At 47.4% G+C, this 17927-nt stretch overlaps 1 long non-coding RNA gene across 1 annotated transcript; it reads right to left on the reverse strand.

Moving 5' to 3' along the window:
• Positions 1-240: 240 nt before the first annotated feature.
• LOC122461089 lies at positions 241-17678 on the reverse strand. The gene is made up of 3 exons (XR_006282815.1): positions 17589-17678; positions 7035-7227; positions 241-525 (listed from the first exon to the last, which is right to left on the reverse strand). It is a non-coding gene; the product is annotated as an uncharacterized LOC122461089 (long non-coding RNA).
• Positions 17679-17927: the final 249 nt, after the last annotated feature.

Here is a 17927-nt window from a genome sequence, read left to right on the forward strand (position 1 = left end):
AGACAAGAAAGCTTCAGCAAAAGAGGAACTGATGAGTCCCAAGGCTACCCCGTGGCAAGGAGAATGTAGACGGACCCAATGGCAATGTTTCAGAAACAATCATCGAAGCACTAAAGCTTAGTCCCCTAGAGACTAAATCCCATAGTGGACTGTAAGTCACTGAACGCATGCAGCTGTCTGAAGCCAGGGCACACGTGCACAGATAGTTTACAGGCATGTCAGGATCATGCAACACTTACATTTTCAATCTATACTATTTATTACAATTGTTCTGAAATTTCAAGCTTTAGGGCCAAACTCTGAACTCAGTTAGCTGGAGTTAGGGAGTTCCTAGCAGCACGTGCTCCAAAGATATGATGAAGTCTAGCAATACGGACCACATAGCAGTACATTCAACGGATGGCCTCTGGTATGCTCCAGTGCCCCTTTGCAGAGATGTTTTGCTCTTAGCATTTTTCAGTATTCCTTAAATTTTTCACAAGATAGTCCTCTTCTTTCTCCTCTGAACACAGACTCTTGCAGTGTCTGGAACAAACAGGGGTGCACGTAACATTTTCACAAAGATGACGCTTTACAGACCAAAAATGGTTGACTTTGGCTGAAATCACATCTCAGCTCCCCTTGCCTTGACCCTGCAGCTGTCCTCTCTACAGTCTCTCCAACTCTTGAGGCTCTCAGGTACACAGCATGCTGTTGTCTGCCTTCCTACGCACACAAGGAAGCATGATCCTGATCCCTGTTGTGTTTCCAGCCACAAAGCGCAAAGCACATTCTGTCTGTTTCAAATGACTCTAAGGGGACAGAAGCAAAGTCAAGCCTGCTTGAGAGAGCAGAGTGTATGTGAGCCCCCACTAGAACAGCTCTGAGAGCAGGCAGGAGTCTCAGAAACTTGAAAGTGCAGCACACAGAAAGCAAAGGCAAAATGGTTGCATAGCGACACAGGCCACAAACCTCAAGCAGCTCCATCAGATCCCTGTTGGTTTCAGGAGAGCGTTAGAAATGGCGTTTGGTTCACATTCAGAATGGCCGGGGTGGATGGACTTACCCAGACTGAAATCAGACAAGGTCTCTGACACCACCAAAGTCTGGAAAAGTTGGCTTTGAATCCAGGCCTCAATGACTGGCTCCTGCCTCTAATTCTCCCCTCCCTGGCACCAGTTTTGCACTGGGCTAGCACCACTGACTTCTACTAAGTCACTCCTGATATACGCTGGTGGAAATGAGAGCAGAATCAACCCCTCCTAGGTGTGATTCTCTACCATCTTGCACCCTGTGCTGTCACTTCCTCTGGTGCAAAATGAGCGTGCGATGCTGCTAGTGATCTGGTAGAACTGTACACTCACTTTGTACTGGTTTAAACGACAAGACAAGGGAAAGGGCAAGGGAGAATTAGGCCTCTCTTCACTAACATGTGGCAAACCAAGGTGAGGCTTGCTGACCCCTGGTATTTGAGTCATTTAGTGCAGCTCTGTTAAAGAATAAAGACTGAAATTCTGTGCTGAGGTACAGCCAGAGGACGGGGGGGGGGGGGGGCAAAGATAGCTTTAAGAATTCTTCATCCCCTACCACCTGGCATCCACCGTGCTTCACCTGTGGTGCCCTCTTGCACCAGGGCTTGGGCGGAACACACACGTTGGTTCACCTATGGCTGCTTCCTCTCCTATCTGCACCATGAGAATGCTTGCAGACTGTTTACAGCTCCTCTGCACCAGTACACCCTCCCTAAAGAGCCTGCTAAATTTGCATTTCTGCTGTAAGATACACGTAGGGGACTTTCCCATCCTCCATGGGTGGATACAGTTGCAAAACACAAAACACTTCTCTGTTTGGAGAGTGGAAGGTAAAAGTAAACAAGGAAACATCCAGCTGTTTAACCCCAGTGGTTCTTGCATTATTTCTACTGAGTGCTGAGACTTGGTCATTTGCTTTCATAATATGCTGTGTAATGAAAATCCCTAAAATAAACATGCCCGTTTAATTAGTTTTCAGTGTGTTTTTAAAGCCCTTATCCCTGCAGTTATGTTTGAGGAGCTAAAAACAGGCAGCAGAGTCACGGAAACCTCCGGATGTGAGAATTCACATAAAAGATACGAGCGTGAGTCCTTGTTCCCTTGGAAATAATACTAGTAGTAATTCTTGAATGTGAGGGGGTAATGACGAGAGCTAAAAATGGCCTATTGTTCTCTGAAACGCTCCAGGAATATCCAGGGACAGAATAAAAACTGGCTACAAAGAGAATAAACTGCTCTAGTTCTTTGTGCTGAGTGGTGCTTCGCAATTGTAGCAATGCCACATACATTATTCAAAACTCAGAGGTAGAGATCAGTACATTCCTGTTACACGGCGAGACAATCCTCCCCCTGCAGCCGTCTGGAAAACCGACATAGGCCTGATTCTGGGAAGCAATTCATACATGTGGAAGACTTTCCCGGCTGGTCCAGAGATATCCAATAATTACAGATAGTGGGAGAGGGCACTCCAGATCTCTAGCACGGGCTGGTTGAAATTTTGATTGAAGATTTGGATTAGGGATTAGAACTGGGCCTTGGATTGGATTAGAAATGGGCCTAACCCCAGTAGCAGATTATGGCACGGGCCCCCAAGTCCCATGACTAGAGGCCCCGGCCAATTTGGGGTCCCCGGAAAAATCTCTCCCCCACACACTGTGGCCTCAGAGCTGGAAGAGACATGGAGCTTCTCCAGTCTCAAGGCCACAGCAGGGGTGGGAGGCAGAAAGGCATGAGCGGGGCCAAGGCTGCTGGGGAAGGGACAGAACGGGAGTGATGCTGTGGGTGGAATGGGGGCAGGGCCCCAGGGAAGGGGCATAGCAGGGCAGGGCCTTGGCCGGAACAAAGGCTGGGCCATGGGGAAAGGGGCAGAACAGAATGGGGCTGTGGGCCTGGCTACAGGCGGAAGGAGTGGAAAGGGGCCGGATCGCAGGCAGAAGGGATAGGGCAGGGCCATGGCTCCATCCGGGGACCTCTCACTTGCTCCAGCCTAGGGCCCAAGAAGATCTTGTCTCCCCACACTCCCAATCTTTGGCTCTGGATACAGATTTGGAACTTAGTTTTGCAGCCGGTGATGAATGGGAGAGTTGAACCAAAAACCCGGACCTAAACAGTTTGAAAGTTCAGCTCTGAATCTGAACTCTGTGGCTCAGGCCCACCCCTGGCAGGAAGCCGTTAGCCATATGATAACATAGCAGCTTTCGCCCTTTGTTTAGCAATTCCTTTATATTTTAATTGTGTCATGACCTGAGCCTGTGAGATTCTGAGTACCACTTGCGAGATGCTTCGTATCCTCAACTTCCATTCAATGGGCATGGTGGTTGTTCCGCATCGTATAAGGAAGCACATGACAATTTACAGGATAAAAAAACCCAGGGGCTGAGATTTCCAAATTGGTCTAGGGGATTCAGATGCACAATTCCTTCACACTTTAATGGGAATCATGAGTCTAAATCGCAGCTTGGACAATCACAGTCTACATTTCTAAATTCGTTCATTCCTTTTGAAGTGGAATCTGTTTTCTTTCCACTCAAAGGTTTTCAATTTCTGCATTGTCAAGATGAATTATGTGCTGGCTCTTACAAATCCTTTCTAAAGGAATGTCGGTATTTACTTTCTTTCCAAAAAGTTTATTGCTCTCTCTATAGATTTATTACATTAAAAACACCTACATGAAAAGAACATTAAGGTTGCAAAGTCAAGCATTCAGAAGTTAGGAAATTCCAGAATTAAGGAGCTGTGGGGGGATGGAGCACGCTTAGTGAAGACAGAATCTTAAGAGAATTTAGTTGCCAAACTCTAACAAGTCTCTACTGAGCACTTGCAAAATGAGATTTTTCAGAGACTCATAACTAAGGCTCCGTGTTTGTTGCGGAGGTCGCGGATATCACAAATTCCATGACTTCCGCAGCATCTAGTATGGCTGGCCCTGGGGATAGCCACACTGGGTGCAGCTGGAGCAGCTCTTCAGCCAGTCGCTCGGATGGCCATGCAACCAGCCACACCAGCCGTTGCTCTGGTGGCCCCGGGCAGCGGCCAATGCAGCTGGCCCCAGGGACCACCTGAGCAGCAGTCCTGGGGGTGGCAGGAGCAGATACAGCTCAGGAGCTCCCAGCAGTGATCCCGGGGTGGTTGGAGCAGCAGCTGGTCCCAGGGCTCTCCCTGGCGGTGGCTGAAGTGGCAGTGGCCCCCCTGGTCTTCCCCCTGCCAGCAGCAGAAGCAGCTGCTGGCTGCCCAGGGCTTCCCTCCCACCCCGCCAGCAGGCCCCCTGGAGCTCCCCTCCCACTGCAGCTGGAGCAGCAGTGAGCCCCCCCCAGTACTTCCTCCCACAAATGGGGCCACAGGACCCCCGGACCTCCCCCCCAACAACTGGTGCCTCAGGCTCCCTTTCCCCACAGCACCCCCCGTTAAGATTCAATGAGGGGTATTTATGGTATAAATCCTGGACAAGTCACAGACTGTGATTTTTTTTTTTTTGCCCATGACCTGTCCATAACTTTTACTAAAAATACCCATGACTAACTCTTAGCCTTTCTCATAACTAGGCTGTATTTGGGCAGATTTTCACAGGGAAGGCAAAAGACATAGGTCAACACTCCTGCCAAATTTAAAGCCCTTAATCCGAAGCTTGGAGGCGCTAAAGCTTGTCAATGGAATGATTGGAAAAAATTTTTTAACATGGGCAAAACAATGTCTTTTGCTCTAATCTTGCTTTCAGAAGCGATTGAACCATTTTAGCTGAAACTTCCCCCAAAATTTCAGGCTGAGGCAGATACCCCACAGGAGACATTTTAGCCCAGATAGTTAAATTTGGGAAAATTATAAGCAACTGAAAACAAGGTGTTATAACGGAAAGTTATATGACTATGGAAAGTCAGGCAACCTTAACTAAATAGGCAGTGCTACTGCCTCCACCACTATAGCTCTCTGCTATAGTGCTTTACAGCAGTAGATCCTAAAGCACTTTACAAAGGAGGAAAGTGAAGCATTGGGCAGTTAAGTGAGTTGCCCAAGGTCATCCACAGGCCAGTGGAAGAAACAGAGCCCAGGTCTCCTGTGTCCCAGCCCAGTGCACTATCCACTAGGCCACACTGCATCCATATTTGCCCCCCCAGCACATCCTCCTTTAACAAGTGCAGGGAGAAGAGAAGACGACTCCTTGATGGCCACTAGTTATTTGACTGCGCTGTTCTTACAGCCCTAGGAAGCGCTTAGATGCTACAGCGATGAGCATGGAAAACCCTAAGAGACAGATGTATTAACAGAATATTGCTGGTGGTATCCAGTGCTATTCTCTGGCTAACAGACTGCTGCTGTTCTCCAGCGCCTGCCTATTTAGAGCTGCAGAAGGAACTCCCATGCCACCCTCATTAGCAAATTGATTTTAAAATAACAACACTATTATCCATTCCCTTGTCACCTATTAGCTACCTAATCCCACCCCCAGTGCTATTTCAAGTTGATCTCCTGATGATAATACAGGGGCAAGCATTTATGAGCCATCAGGCAAACACTACTGCATGAGTTAGGTTTATGTTCATTGCACTGTATTTGTTTTGTGTATTTGATTTCTTTTCTCTTGGATACTATTTTCCCCGCTACTTGATGGTGTCTGTTGTAAATCCACCATGGCAATAACACCATACACATAAAAATCCTTTCGCCGTTGAAAGTGTAAAGAAGTCTGCTAGAGCTGGGCAACGTTTTTCAAATTTGGGGAGATTCCGATGAAATTCCAACCACGTTTTTAAATTAAACAAAGCAAAGAGAAAAGAAAAATGATGATCTTTTTCAGGAACGCCTGGCATTTTTTAACCAGCTGGAGAGCGGGTGACGTTTCGCAGATTCCGAAATTGCAAATTTCAAAATTGCAACTGTATAGAATGGATCCCACTCCACTTTTTAATACCAGCTCTGGAGCTCCTGTGGGGTAACTTACATGCTGAGGTATAAATGAACCCAGCCCCCCCTTGCAAGTCACCAATGTAGAGTGCTTTAAGGAACGCCTACACTTCAAGCTGGGGTGTCATTTCCAGCTCGAGGAGACATACCTGTGCTAGCTCTGAGCACCTCCCGCCGCTGTAGCTTCACTCTGTTTTTAGTGTGAAGGGCCTCGAGCTCCATCTCTAACTTTCCTATACGGGATCCATTTTGTGGTTGTTCTTCCGCGGTCTCTGTTTAATGTTCTACAATTTGGGAACTTTCTGTAGTTTAAGACAAAGGCTCAGATCCTGTGCTGAGCCGCTGAGAGAGACAGCACAGAACTCTCAGCCTGTGGGTGGCACAGGCCCACGGTGACTTTAACCATTTTGGTGCCCTCCCATATCCGAGCTGCTGTGAATATCAGCAGCCTCTCCTGGCCGTCCTAGAGACTGCAGTGCTGCCGAGAATCTCCACAGTCCCAAGTGCACCCCCTCTGCCCGGGCTTTCCAGAGGGTCCCCACTTACAGCTGGCTTCCACTGCTCTCGCTTCAGAGGAATCCACCCCGCCTACATACAGGGCTTTGAGAGTCCCTTTACATTGCTCCTGTCAATGAAAGGACCAGAGTCAGGGGTTAGGATATCACCCAAAGACTTGGAAAAGATTCTGTACCCCAGGAAGCCAAGTGGAATTATTGCCATTAGCGTCAATGAGAGCAGGACTGCACCTGAATTTGTATTATGAGTCAGCCCTCCCTTTTCCTGTAATGAATGTAGGGTACACCACTGCCCCATGGAGAGGGGTACGGCTCAGGATTGTTCCAGGCATTGCAGCCACTTCTCCCAAACTCTATATCAATCAGTTTGTCCTGTTTCTAGGTTGCCAACCCTCCAGGGTTGCCCGGGAGTCTCCAGGAATTAAAAATTAATCTTTCATTAAAGGTAATGTCACGTGATGAAACTTCCAGGAATACGTCCAACCTAAATTGGCAACCCTGCCAGTTTCATGTATTTTGATTTCGTTTCTCCCAGTTACTGACCTTTTATTGCTAGTGGCTTTTAGTGTAAGTCCTCAATGGCTGGATAAAAAATATGCACAAATCTTACCTTGTCATTATATCTGTTGGTGTTGCCACAGCTGGGTGTATTCTGGGTTCCTGCTGCTGCTACTGGAGATGATTTTGCCTGAATAACAACTTTCTTCCGGCCCTACGTTTTCTGCAGGATCCTGAGACTGCAGCAATCAATCTGATGTGATGAGAGTCATAACAGAGAGTGCAAAACCCTGCTGCTGATTTCACTGCAAGAAGTGAAAGGGGAGATTGAGCTGTAAGGGAAAAACCCAAGGAGTGAAAGAGAAAGGGCTGAAAAGAGTAAAAATATCAAGACAGTACAGAAAAAAAACAGAAAAGTAAAAAGGGTCTGAGAGTCAAGGGGCTTTGTTCTGTATCATTTGTATTGATATAGAGCATACAGGCCACTCCCCCATTGTGTGAGGCACTGTACAAACACAGAACAAAGTGTCCCTGCTCAAGGTACTTACAGAATAGGGCTATCTCTGCCCTGCACAGGGGTGTGAGTAGCAGTGCACTCCAAAGTGCTGCACTGTTAGTCCCTTGTGTGGATGCTCTGTGCACCAACTAAAAGATTCCTAGTTTGCATTAATGGGATCCTGTTTGAAGAGGACTACGTTAATGTGAACTGGGAACTTTTTAGCTCGCGCCCGCAGCATCCACATGGGAGAGATACAGCGCTGCACTTTGGTGCACACTGCTCTTCACATCCCCGGATGGCAGGGTGGTGTAACTGACCAAGTGATTAAATGCTTCTGATTGGAGTTGCAGCCGATCAAACTGGGAGGGACTCGAATGAAACAATTGGGGCTACATTAGTGTAAAAGAGGGGTCAGTGGGTTCAGAATCAGATCCAAGTTGTGCATGTTCACCATAAAACATAAAAACACCTCAAAGTTGCCTAGTTTGGGGAGTTTCGTTGTTGTTTGTTTGTTTTTTTTAAATACACCCTCACTCAAAAGGTTCGCAAACTTTTCAAATAAACCTGAGTCTTGTGGTCTTGCATTAAAATCATGTGGAGTTTGTGGATCCTGTGCAAAACCAGTCTCCCAGCCAACTACCTTCAAATCCAATGTTCAATGTGAGATTGCAGTGGAAGGGGTAAAGTTAGAAGCCCAGAGGAAATATTCACATGGACCCCTGCAGGGCATATTGGTTGAGTGTTGTACAGCTCTGCCTGGCAGTAGGCTTAAGTAATGGTATATTTTAAACTTGGCACCTGTCTGATCATCCTCCTTGAATAGTGTTATCATGTTTGAAAACACTTTGCTTCACTGATGGCTGTTCTGCTTTGATCAGTGTAGAACTTCCCCTAGTTTGACATGTTTCTGGGACTTGCAGCGTTGTTCACCCATTTTAGTCTTCAGCAGATAACAGTTAGATAAGGCTCAGCATGGGGGGATGGATGAGATGGCCTCTTGAGGTCCCTTCCAGCCCTACATTTCTATGATTCTATAATTGGGGCTTGGTCTATGCACATGAGCAGGGTAGCAAGAATCCCAGGTACACTCCTATGAAAGCTACCCAGACCTTGGGTCTGGATACATGTGGGTAAAGGGATGTTGCATGCCCCCTTTGTCCTTTGACCAAGTTAAGTAAGGCCTTGGTTCTCTTTACTCATTGGCTCTCTTTACTCATTGGCTCAAAGGGTGTATTAATTTTGCCGGTATAGGCCAGCAACAAATTGCTACTCCTCCCATTGGAGCAAGGAGGAAGGAGAGAATAAGAATGGAAATTCTAGGGCATCTCCTTGTGTTATGCAACATGCACGACACTGTACTCAGGGAGTGTCTCTAAAGGTGCAGCCTAACCCATAGTGAGCTTGAATTTCATATCCCTCCATTGAAGAAATGCATCCACTGCTCTAGCAACATGCATGCGTAACAACCCACACACACGACTCTTGGAGGGAGGAGCCCAGGTTGCAGCAGGGAAGAGTTTGGAGGAGGTATCACGAAGCCAATCTGTTTGCACCTGGCTGGAACGTGAGCTGTAATTGCAACATCTCTGTAAGTAAATCACTTAATAAAGAGCACATTTAGTTTTAGAAGCCTGGAGTCCTCTCCTGCTATTACCCAGGGCATGGTACATGAAACAACTGCAGGCTGAAACCTAGCGAAAATCTTTGGAATGGGACAAATATCTCCCTTCCACATGCCCCACTCTCACCTGTGCTCATTTGTCACTGCTACTGCAGCACAGATCACTTCATCTGGGCTCAGCCCCCGGTAGGTTGCCAGGCGTCCAGTTTTAGATCAGAACGCCTGATAAAAAAGGGACCCTGGTGGCTCTGGCAGCACCGCTGACTGGGTCATTAAAAATCTGGTTGACGGAGCAGCAGGGCTGGTAGGCTCCCTGCCTGCCCTGGCTCCGCGCGGCTCCTGGAAGCAGCCAACATGTCTCTGCAGCCCCTAGGCGCAGGGGTAGCCAGGGAGGCTTCGCGCGCTGCCTATGTGGCGAGTGCCAGCTCCACACCTCCCATTGGCCAGGAACCACAGCCAATGGGAGCTGCAGGGTGGTGCCGGGAAGTGCACAGAGCCCCCAGACCACCCCTGAACCTAGGGACCGCAGGGACATGCTGGCTACTTCCAGGAGCCGCCTGAGGTAAGCGTCGCCCAGAGCCCATGCCCCTCACCCCTTCTGCAACCCCCTGACCCAGCCCTGAGCCCCCTCCCTCCTGGAGCCCGCACCCCTCCCCCCTCCCACACCCCAACCCCCTGTCCCAGTGCCCTCCTGCACCCAAACTCCCTCCTGGAGCCCGTACCTCTCACCCCCTCCTGCACCGCAGCCCATGCCCCAGCCCTGAGCCCCTCCCGTACTCCGAACCCCTCGGCCCCTGGTGGCTGTGGCATGTTTGTGATGGGCTTTGGCTCACAAGCAATTCCCTTCAATAAACACTTTCCATGCAAACCACGATCTGACAATGGAGAACTATATGGCCACTTGGTATTGCTGCCACCCTACCATCATCTTTTCATGTAAATTCCATATACCTGGGATAAGGTAGACACGCTACTTCTTCTGGACAAAGGGTTTTCTTTCTCCAACCCCATGCCTTCTCCCCTTTCCCGTCATCCACCCTCTTTTTCCTTCCTTTTTACCAAGAAATAGTGCAGGGGCCAACAGGGGCACAGGATGGAGAGATATGATAAAGAAGGGAGGACTGTAGACTCTCAGGAACAGGGATCATCTTTGTGTTCAGTGTTTGTACAGCACCTAGCACAATGGGGTGAGGTCCATGACTGAGGCCACTAGGTGCTATGGTAATACAAGTCAATAATAAATAATAAGAGCAACATGCCATGTGGTGGGAACAAGTCATGGGCAGTATTGTGGCTGGAGCTTACATGAGTATCAGCATCTGTTCTATTCCTATTTGACCTGTGGGAAAGTTCAGTGGGTTTATAACTTTGTATGTCAGTGGTTGGGGTTTATTTTGGAAGCATAAGGATAAGTTTCTGAATGCTCCTTGATCCCCACACGTACTCCATTGTGATTCAAGACCAGTTCTAATCAACCTGTGTACTGGGTCAGGAGGACAGACTGCTACAAGACTAACCAATAAGAATTTTATAGCCAGGCTCTTCACCAACATCTGAAATACTGTCTGTCTGAGAGCACAGATTTTGCTAAAATTATCAGCTTTGGTTAGCACTCCAGCCCTTTTCCATGGGCTGGGGCTTGTCTGTCTCTTGCTTCGCCAGATGCCTTGATGAGGTTTTGTTATGGATGCCCAGAAACTGAATTAGGTCGCATCCAGAGAGACAGAGCCATGTTGTTGGGCAATTGTGCCTGGCTGAAAGAAACTGACAGTCATACAGAGTTACTGATTTGTACAGGGTGCAGTCACAAGGTTATGTAATTCTGAATGTGACCTGTATATATTTGTGTATGTTTTAACTGACAGTGAGCTGAGCCTTGAAGGTCTTAGGAGCTAATTAAAGAGTAGGCTGCTTAAGTAGGAGTTGCACAGAAAACAGAGCAGAAAGCAGGCCATTCAGTTAGAATCATAGAAGACTAGGGTTGGAAGAGACCTCAGGAGGTCATCTAGTCCAACCCCTTGCTCAAAGCAGGACCAAACCCAACTAAATCATATCAGCCAGGGCTTTGTCAAGCCGGGCCTTAAAAACCTCTACAGATGGAGATTCCACTACATGAAGTGAGCTGTAGCTCACGAAAGCTTATGCTCTAATAAATTTGTTAGTCTCTAAGGTGCCACAAGTACTCCTTTTCTTTTTGCAAATACAGACTAACACGGCTGCTACTCTGATACCTCCCTGGGTAACTCATTCCAGTGCCTCACCACCCTCCTACTGAAATAGTTTTTCCTAATATCCAGTCTAGACCTCCACCACTGCAACTTGAGACCATTGCTTCTTGTTCTGCCATCTGCCACCACTGAGAAGAGCCTCGCTCCATCCTCTTTGGAACCCCCTCCAGGTAGTTGAAGGCTGCTATCAAATCCCCCCTCACTCTTCTCTTCTGCAGACTAAATAACCTCAATTCCCTCAGCCTCTCCTCATAAGTCTCCCCAGTCATTTTCATTGTCCTCCACTGGACTCTCTCCAATTTGTCCATATCCCTTCTGTAGTGGGGGGGACCAAAACTGGACACAATACTCCAGCTGTGGCCTCCCCAGGGTCAAATAGAGGGGAATAATCACGTCCCTCAATCTGCTGGCAATGCTCCTACTAATACAGCCCAATATGCCATTGGCCTTCTTGGCAACGAGGGCGCACTGCTGACTCCTATCCAGCTTCTCATCCACTGTAATCCCCGGGTCCTTTTCAGTGTGTTTGGGTCACTCTCTGGGGTGTAGAGCAGGTTCCTCCATAGCAAAACTGCAGTTGGGATGTATGGAGAAATAAGTTATGAAGCAAAACAGAGTGAGTTGTGAGTTCAGCAAAGTTCTGAATCCAAACCTACTCCAACGTTAAAAAGCACATTTCCATCTTCAGTGTGACATGAACTGCTTTTCCCCCAGAGAAAGTGCCCCCCCTCCCCCATCAAAGTGTTCTTATTGAACAGAATCTTTTTTTCTATCTAATACAAACTGTGAGCTGGTATGAATTTCTGACGTACCTGTCTTCAAAATGGCAGGATAGTCTCAATGTTGGAACATCTGTTCAGCAACCAGGGAGCAGGATTTTTTCCAGGCCCTCCGCCCCCGCCGGTTAGCTGCTGGTGGCATCTGTTGGCTGCTGCTTCAGGTTAATTCCTGCTGACGCACTGGGGCAGGAGTGGCTCGTTAAACTCCACCCGGAACGCAAGGTTTGCTGCTGGGGCAGTGAGTTAGGGGGAAAGGAGTTCAATCAGCCAAAGCTAAGAAGAGTTACACTGGTTCATGGCATGTTATTTTGGAATTACCTTTTTGGAATTACCTATTAGTTTGTTAATAAAAACAAACAGGAAGAGGGACTTTTGGACTCTGTGTAATAGAGCTCATCAGGAATTTTCCAACACAACCTTTTTATTGTCTGAAATGCTAATTCATCAAAACTGAAACTGTTTGCCTGAATGGGTCGGTTTCAGTTGATCTCCCAGTTTGAAAATTTTGGGGGGAGAACAGTTTCAAACTTATCAAAAAAAATCCCATTTGCACATGTTTTGAAGTGAAACATTGTGCTTTCCAGTCTGAAACGCTCCTTCATTTCAAAATGGTAGTTTATTTACACTAATAATATTTCAAAAATAAAAACACCATGATTAAAACAAAATATTGCAAAATTGCCTACATGAAATATTTTACTTGCCCCAATTCAATTTTTTTTTAAATGATCAGTTCATGAAAGTTTTCAAAATTTTTACCTTTTGTCCTTATTCAGAGGCTGTCATCTGCAGCTTTTATTTGGAGCTGGTAGGGACTACACCAGCGTCTACTCCTGATTCCCTCTGCTAGAGGTTACAAAAAAGAAGGAAAAGAAGAGAGCTCTTCCAGTAGTGTCAGCTAGTTTGTAATCAGCAATGTCCAAAGGAATCTGAAACCTGTTAAGTTCCTCTCCAAGGAGCCAGTGAGCTGAAAGGAAGACACTGACTAGAATGAACACCTCTGAAGGTTGGTGATAGGGACACAGTGCAGTAAAACCTTCCTTTAGGACCAGATTCAACACAGTCCTAAGCATGTGCCTAACTTCAAAGTGTGCAAGGGTTCCACTGGTTTCAATGAAAATCCTGGATCATTTCACTGCACTGTGCAAATTACAGCTGTTATTTGAGTGACTCTCTACTTTCTAGTTGTTCTGTGGAAAAGATGCAGAGTTCACGAAGGTCTGAATGATTCAGCAAGTTACTTAAGCACTTGCCTAACTTTGTGCAGGACAGTCATGGCAGGAAGTCACTTTGTCATACTCCTCATTTACATACACACCAGGGCAATGCAGGCACTCTAGCCAGGGGCATGTGAAGTAGGAGTGCCCTTTAGATCATGTGGGACTGTGCTGGTTACAGTGCATCAACTGCAAGTCTCAAGTCACTTCATTACAATACATTTGTTAGTTTCTAAGGTGCCACAAGCACGCCTCGTTTTTGTGTGTGCACATTATAGCGGTGTGAGTGCCCCCCCACCAAAGGTGTTCGGGGGGGGTTCTGGGTTTGCAAACGTAAGCTACATCGCCTGAGATTTTTTTAGCTGCTTTAATTCCCTCTCTAAGAATCGAAAACTCCTCCCTTTAACAAGCTAGTGCCCCCGCTAGCTGGCATGCTCCTACTAATACAGCTAATATTACGCTAGCAAAGCAGGGACACAAGCTCATTCAGCGCTGATAATATTTTGGTGTAATGCAGCACATTGCTTTTCGGTGCAAACCTCAGCCCCTGAACAGCCCGGGCCCACAGCCTCTGAATAAGGCTGTATTGTTTGCTGGGGAGTAGCCTCTTGGCTCATAACAGCAGTCAGCACCTTATCAGCTAGCACATTAATCTTAATTAACAGATCAACAGCTGCAGTGCCTCCCTCCAACTCGCCAGAGCATTCACAAGCTCGGCCTGTGCACAGTGCTGTACAGCAGCTCAGACATCACCATTGTTTCCACTACAGGGAGGGCCAAATTCTGCTCTTGGCGCAAATGTGGAATCACTTTCGCTGACTTCAGCACTTCGATGCTATCCCATGACAGGAGCGTTGTAAATACCCGACTGGCACTAGGGGGACTGCGTGCAGAATCCAGGCCCCAGCTCATGTCCCCTCATGGTAAAGCCCAGGGGAGTGGGCCCAGCAGCAAGAACATTCTGTGAGGTGCCCGCTGTGAAGTTTCCACAAAATTCTCCTTTTCAGGAGGTGGGTTTGACCCATTCTCCCACCCCAGCAAGAAGCAGTAGATCTGGCCCCCATACTTCATGGATCACCCAAGCTCTGCCAGCAGCCCGTGACTCTTGCATATAGCCCTCAGACCTTTGCTTTGGCTGCAAATTTCTTCACACCTCTCCCGGCCTCCCTGCCAATCATGGCTTCAAGCCTGGGCTTCCTTGGCCAGTTTCTGCCCCCAAGAAAAGTGGGGGAGGTCCCTGGATGGCCCAGAGATGTAGAATGGGCAATTTAGCCTGGACTCTACTACCTAGTACCATTGGTTGCTGAGGGGATTCATGCACCTGGATCTACTTGCAGTCCACTCCTCATGCACAGGGTGCTGGTTCCAGACAGGGAGCTCCACAAGGTCAAGGGAAGATGGGAGGGTCCATGCCACAGAGGCTGTTGAACCTCCTCCCCTGCTCCATGAGGGAGGGGTGAGATCCGCATGTAGGGGGGACCCTCTAAACCAGAGATTCTCAAACTGTGGGTCAGGACCCCAAAGTGCCAGGCTGACTTGGGCTTGCTGGGGCCCCAGCCCGAGACCCACTGCCCAGGGCCGAAGCAGAAGCCTGAGAGCTTCAGCCCTGGGCAGAAGGGCTCAGCTTACAGGCCCCCTGCCTGGGGCTGGAGCCCTTGGGCTTTGTCCCCCTCGCCTGGGGCAGCGGGATTTGGGTGGGCTCAGGTTTCGGTCCCCCCTCCTGGGTAGTAATTTTTGTTGTCAGAAGAGGGTCACGGTGCAATGAAGTTTGAGAACTCCTGTTCTCAGTGAAACAATTCCCCTCCCCGCATTCTATACAATGGTAACTCAGTAGAGGCTTACACCTGATTCGTCAGTTGCTCTTGTGATCAAGGTGGTTACCTGTTGGGTATTTTAAGTAACTGCCCATTTCCCCTTCTCCTCATATTACTCATAGTTCAGGTTAAGAGTCTGTCATGGGTATTTTTATTAAAAGTCAGGGACAGGTCGCGGGCAATAAACAAAAATTCACAGAAACCCATGAACTGTCCCTGACTTTTAATAAAAATATCAAACAAACAGACAAACAGAGCTCTGCTGGGGTTTGCAGCTGCTCCAGCCCTGGTACTGCTTCTGTGGCCGGGCTGACTGCTGCTGCATCAGCCCCAAGGGGCTCACCGAACCTGGCAGATCAGGGCTGGCCGTTGGTCAGCTGTTCTATCACACCGTCCCATGCCCCCCCCCCCCCCCCCGACCACTGTTCTGGTGGCCCCAGGGCTGGCTGCTGGTCAGCTGCTCCGGCAGCTGCTGAGAGCTGCCCCAGAAGAAATCACAGTGGTCCTGGGGGGAAAATAATAATAATAAAAAAAAAAATCACAGAATCCGTGACCTCTGTGACAGAATCATATCCTTACTAATAGTCCCTGATTCAGACAAACACTGATGGCCGGATTTATATTGCCGAACCCTCTCTTAGCACCTTTTCCTTTGCAAGCACTTTGGGCTTCCAAGAACAGTTGGGAGAATTCACAATATACCAGCCAACAGCAGCCCCAAACGTGATGCTCTGTCCCCAGCCCACTGCTTTCAACTCCCTGTTATTACAGCCTTTCCCTTTGGCAGCAGAATGCAGGGCTGAGCCACTAGGAGACAAAAGAATCTTGGAAGAGTCCGTGCATTTCACTCTAGCTGGTCTCATTGCTTTACAGTGCTTTGCTCTAGTTTCAATATTGTTCCAAAACAATAAATAGTTAATCAGAGTCTGCTACACTACATGCTACATCAAAGAGGTAATAGATGCTATGAATAATAGTATATTACAACAGGATGGGCTGCTAGGTCAAAACTTCCACCTGGCTAGAACTTGGTATATAAAGACTTAGCTAGGGAAGCCATTTCCCCCCTTGTCTATTCCCAAACTCATGCTGGTTTTTCATTCAAGAGTTTGAGACCATTTTTATAACTTAAAATGGCAAGAATTTGTGTTACAGGTAAATTGATAATATGATAAAGTTGAGGCCAAAATTTTCAAAAACAGGAGCCTAATTCTACATACACAGCAATTAGATTCCTAAATAAGTGTCCTGATTTTCAAAAGTAAATTTCAGTGGAAGCGACTGGGAGCTCAGTAGTTTTGAAAATAGACTATGGAGCCATGCTTTAGACATCTACTTCTTAGTCTAAATGCTTTTCCAACTTAGGAAAAAAGAAATGGAGCTGAAATACTGAGGCTTTAAACATTAGTTGCTGTCCATGTGCAGTAGCTCTTGTCATTAAAAAGATCATAAAGGTTTTTACTATGCTGACTTAGGGTGTATGTTAAGCATCTAACTTGCCTTGACAGACCATAAAGGAACTTTTGTGACCTATTGGGCCAATGATGTGTGAAGAAGTGTTTACACCATAGTCTATAACTGGGATGCATTGTCAGTGTTAGTATGTTTTGTACCAAAATAATGCTTCAACCTGACAGATGGAGCTGCTAGGCTCTGATGCGTAAATAATGCATATATTCAACGTAAAAATTTGGATCAACCAACCTGTTTAATTGCTCTATAGATTGTATTTACTCAGAAGTACCCAGGATGGTATATTAACATTAGTACACATAACTGGATGTATTTAGCTGATTGTCTTTTAGGATCTTTTGAGTCACAAATATGGCTTTATAAAAGATCCTGAAAAGCTCACAGAAGGAAGCCCATTATAGTCCATCATGTCAATTCTCACACAGGGATAGGAGTCAGGAAATCTAAGTTCCAGTCTCAGCTCTGCTACTGATGTGTGTGATCTCAGGAAAGTCACTTAACTTCTCTAGGCCAGGTTTTGATCTCATTTACATCAGCATAAATCTGGAGTAACTGTGCAAAATCAGATTCTGCTCTCATTTACACCAGTGTTAATCTGGAATGACTTCAGTGAAGTCATGGAGTTACTTGGGATTTACAGTGGTGGAACTGAGCACTAAAGTGGAATCTTAGTTTTCCATTAGTATCCAGGAAAAATGGCAATGCTGCTCACCCATCTTTATAATGCATGTGACACAGCCTTCATGGCTAGATGGCCTAGTGGCTAGGTTGTTGGTTAGTCGCTAAAGGGAGTGGTAGGGGGACTTGAGTCCTCCCTCTCCACCAGGTCCCAGGACCATGTGTAGTTCAACCTCTAAGCAGAGGGTTGGGTCTCCCTCCTAGCAGTGGATGGACAGGGAGCTGGGGGGCAGGGTCAACAGCGGTTTCTCTGGGCTACTTCCTACAAGTCTTTTTAGTTTGGGGCATGGCCCCACAGTCCAGTTGCCCTGCAGTTGAGGCTTATCCACAGGCTCCCCTTGGCAGGGGAAGGCTTACTTGCTTTCTGTGGTCACACTGGCTGTCAGGTCACTGGTCCATCCCTTTGGGCAGGCAAACAGAGAGCTCCTACCTCTTCACCAGTCAGCCCCCAACTGAGCCAGCCTCCCTTCATTTCTTCCCCCTCCAGGCCTGGCATTGGCCGCAGGTACTGCGGGATAGGGCTAGCTGAGCATATGGGTTTTCTTTAACCCCTGCTCTGCCAGGCAGCAGTTTCTCTGCTCCCTCACAATGCACTTCGAGCTCTACGGATGTGTAGTGCGTCACACAGAAGCACAGACAAGTGAACGATTTAATCCTGCATTCCAGTGAAATCCAAATAGATGACTCGCAGATAGA

The sequence above is a fragment of the Dermochelys coriacea genome, chromosome 7 (genome assembly GCF_009764565.3).
Source record: "Dermochelys coriacea isolate rDerCor1 chromosome 7, rDerCor1.pri.v4, whole genome shotgun sequence".
NCBI classification, from domain to species: Eukaryota; Metazoa; Chordata; order Testudines; family Dermochelyidae; genus Dermochelys; species Dermochelys coriacea.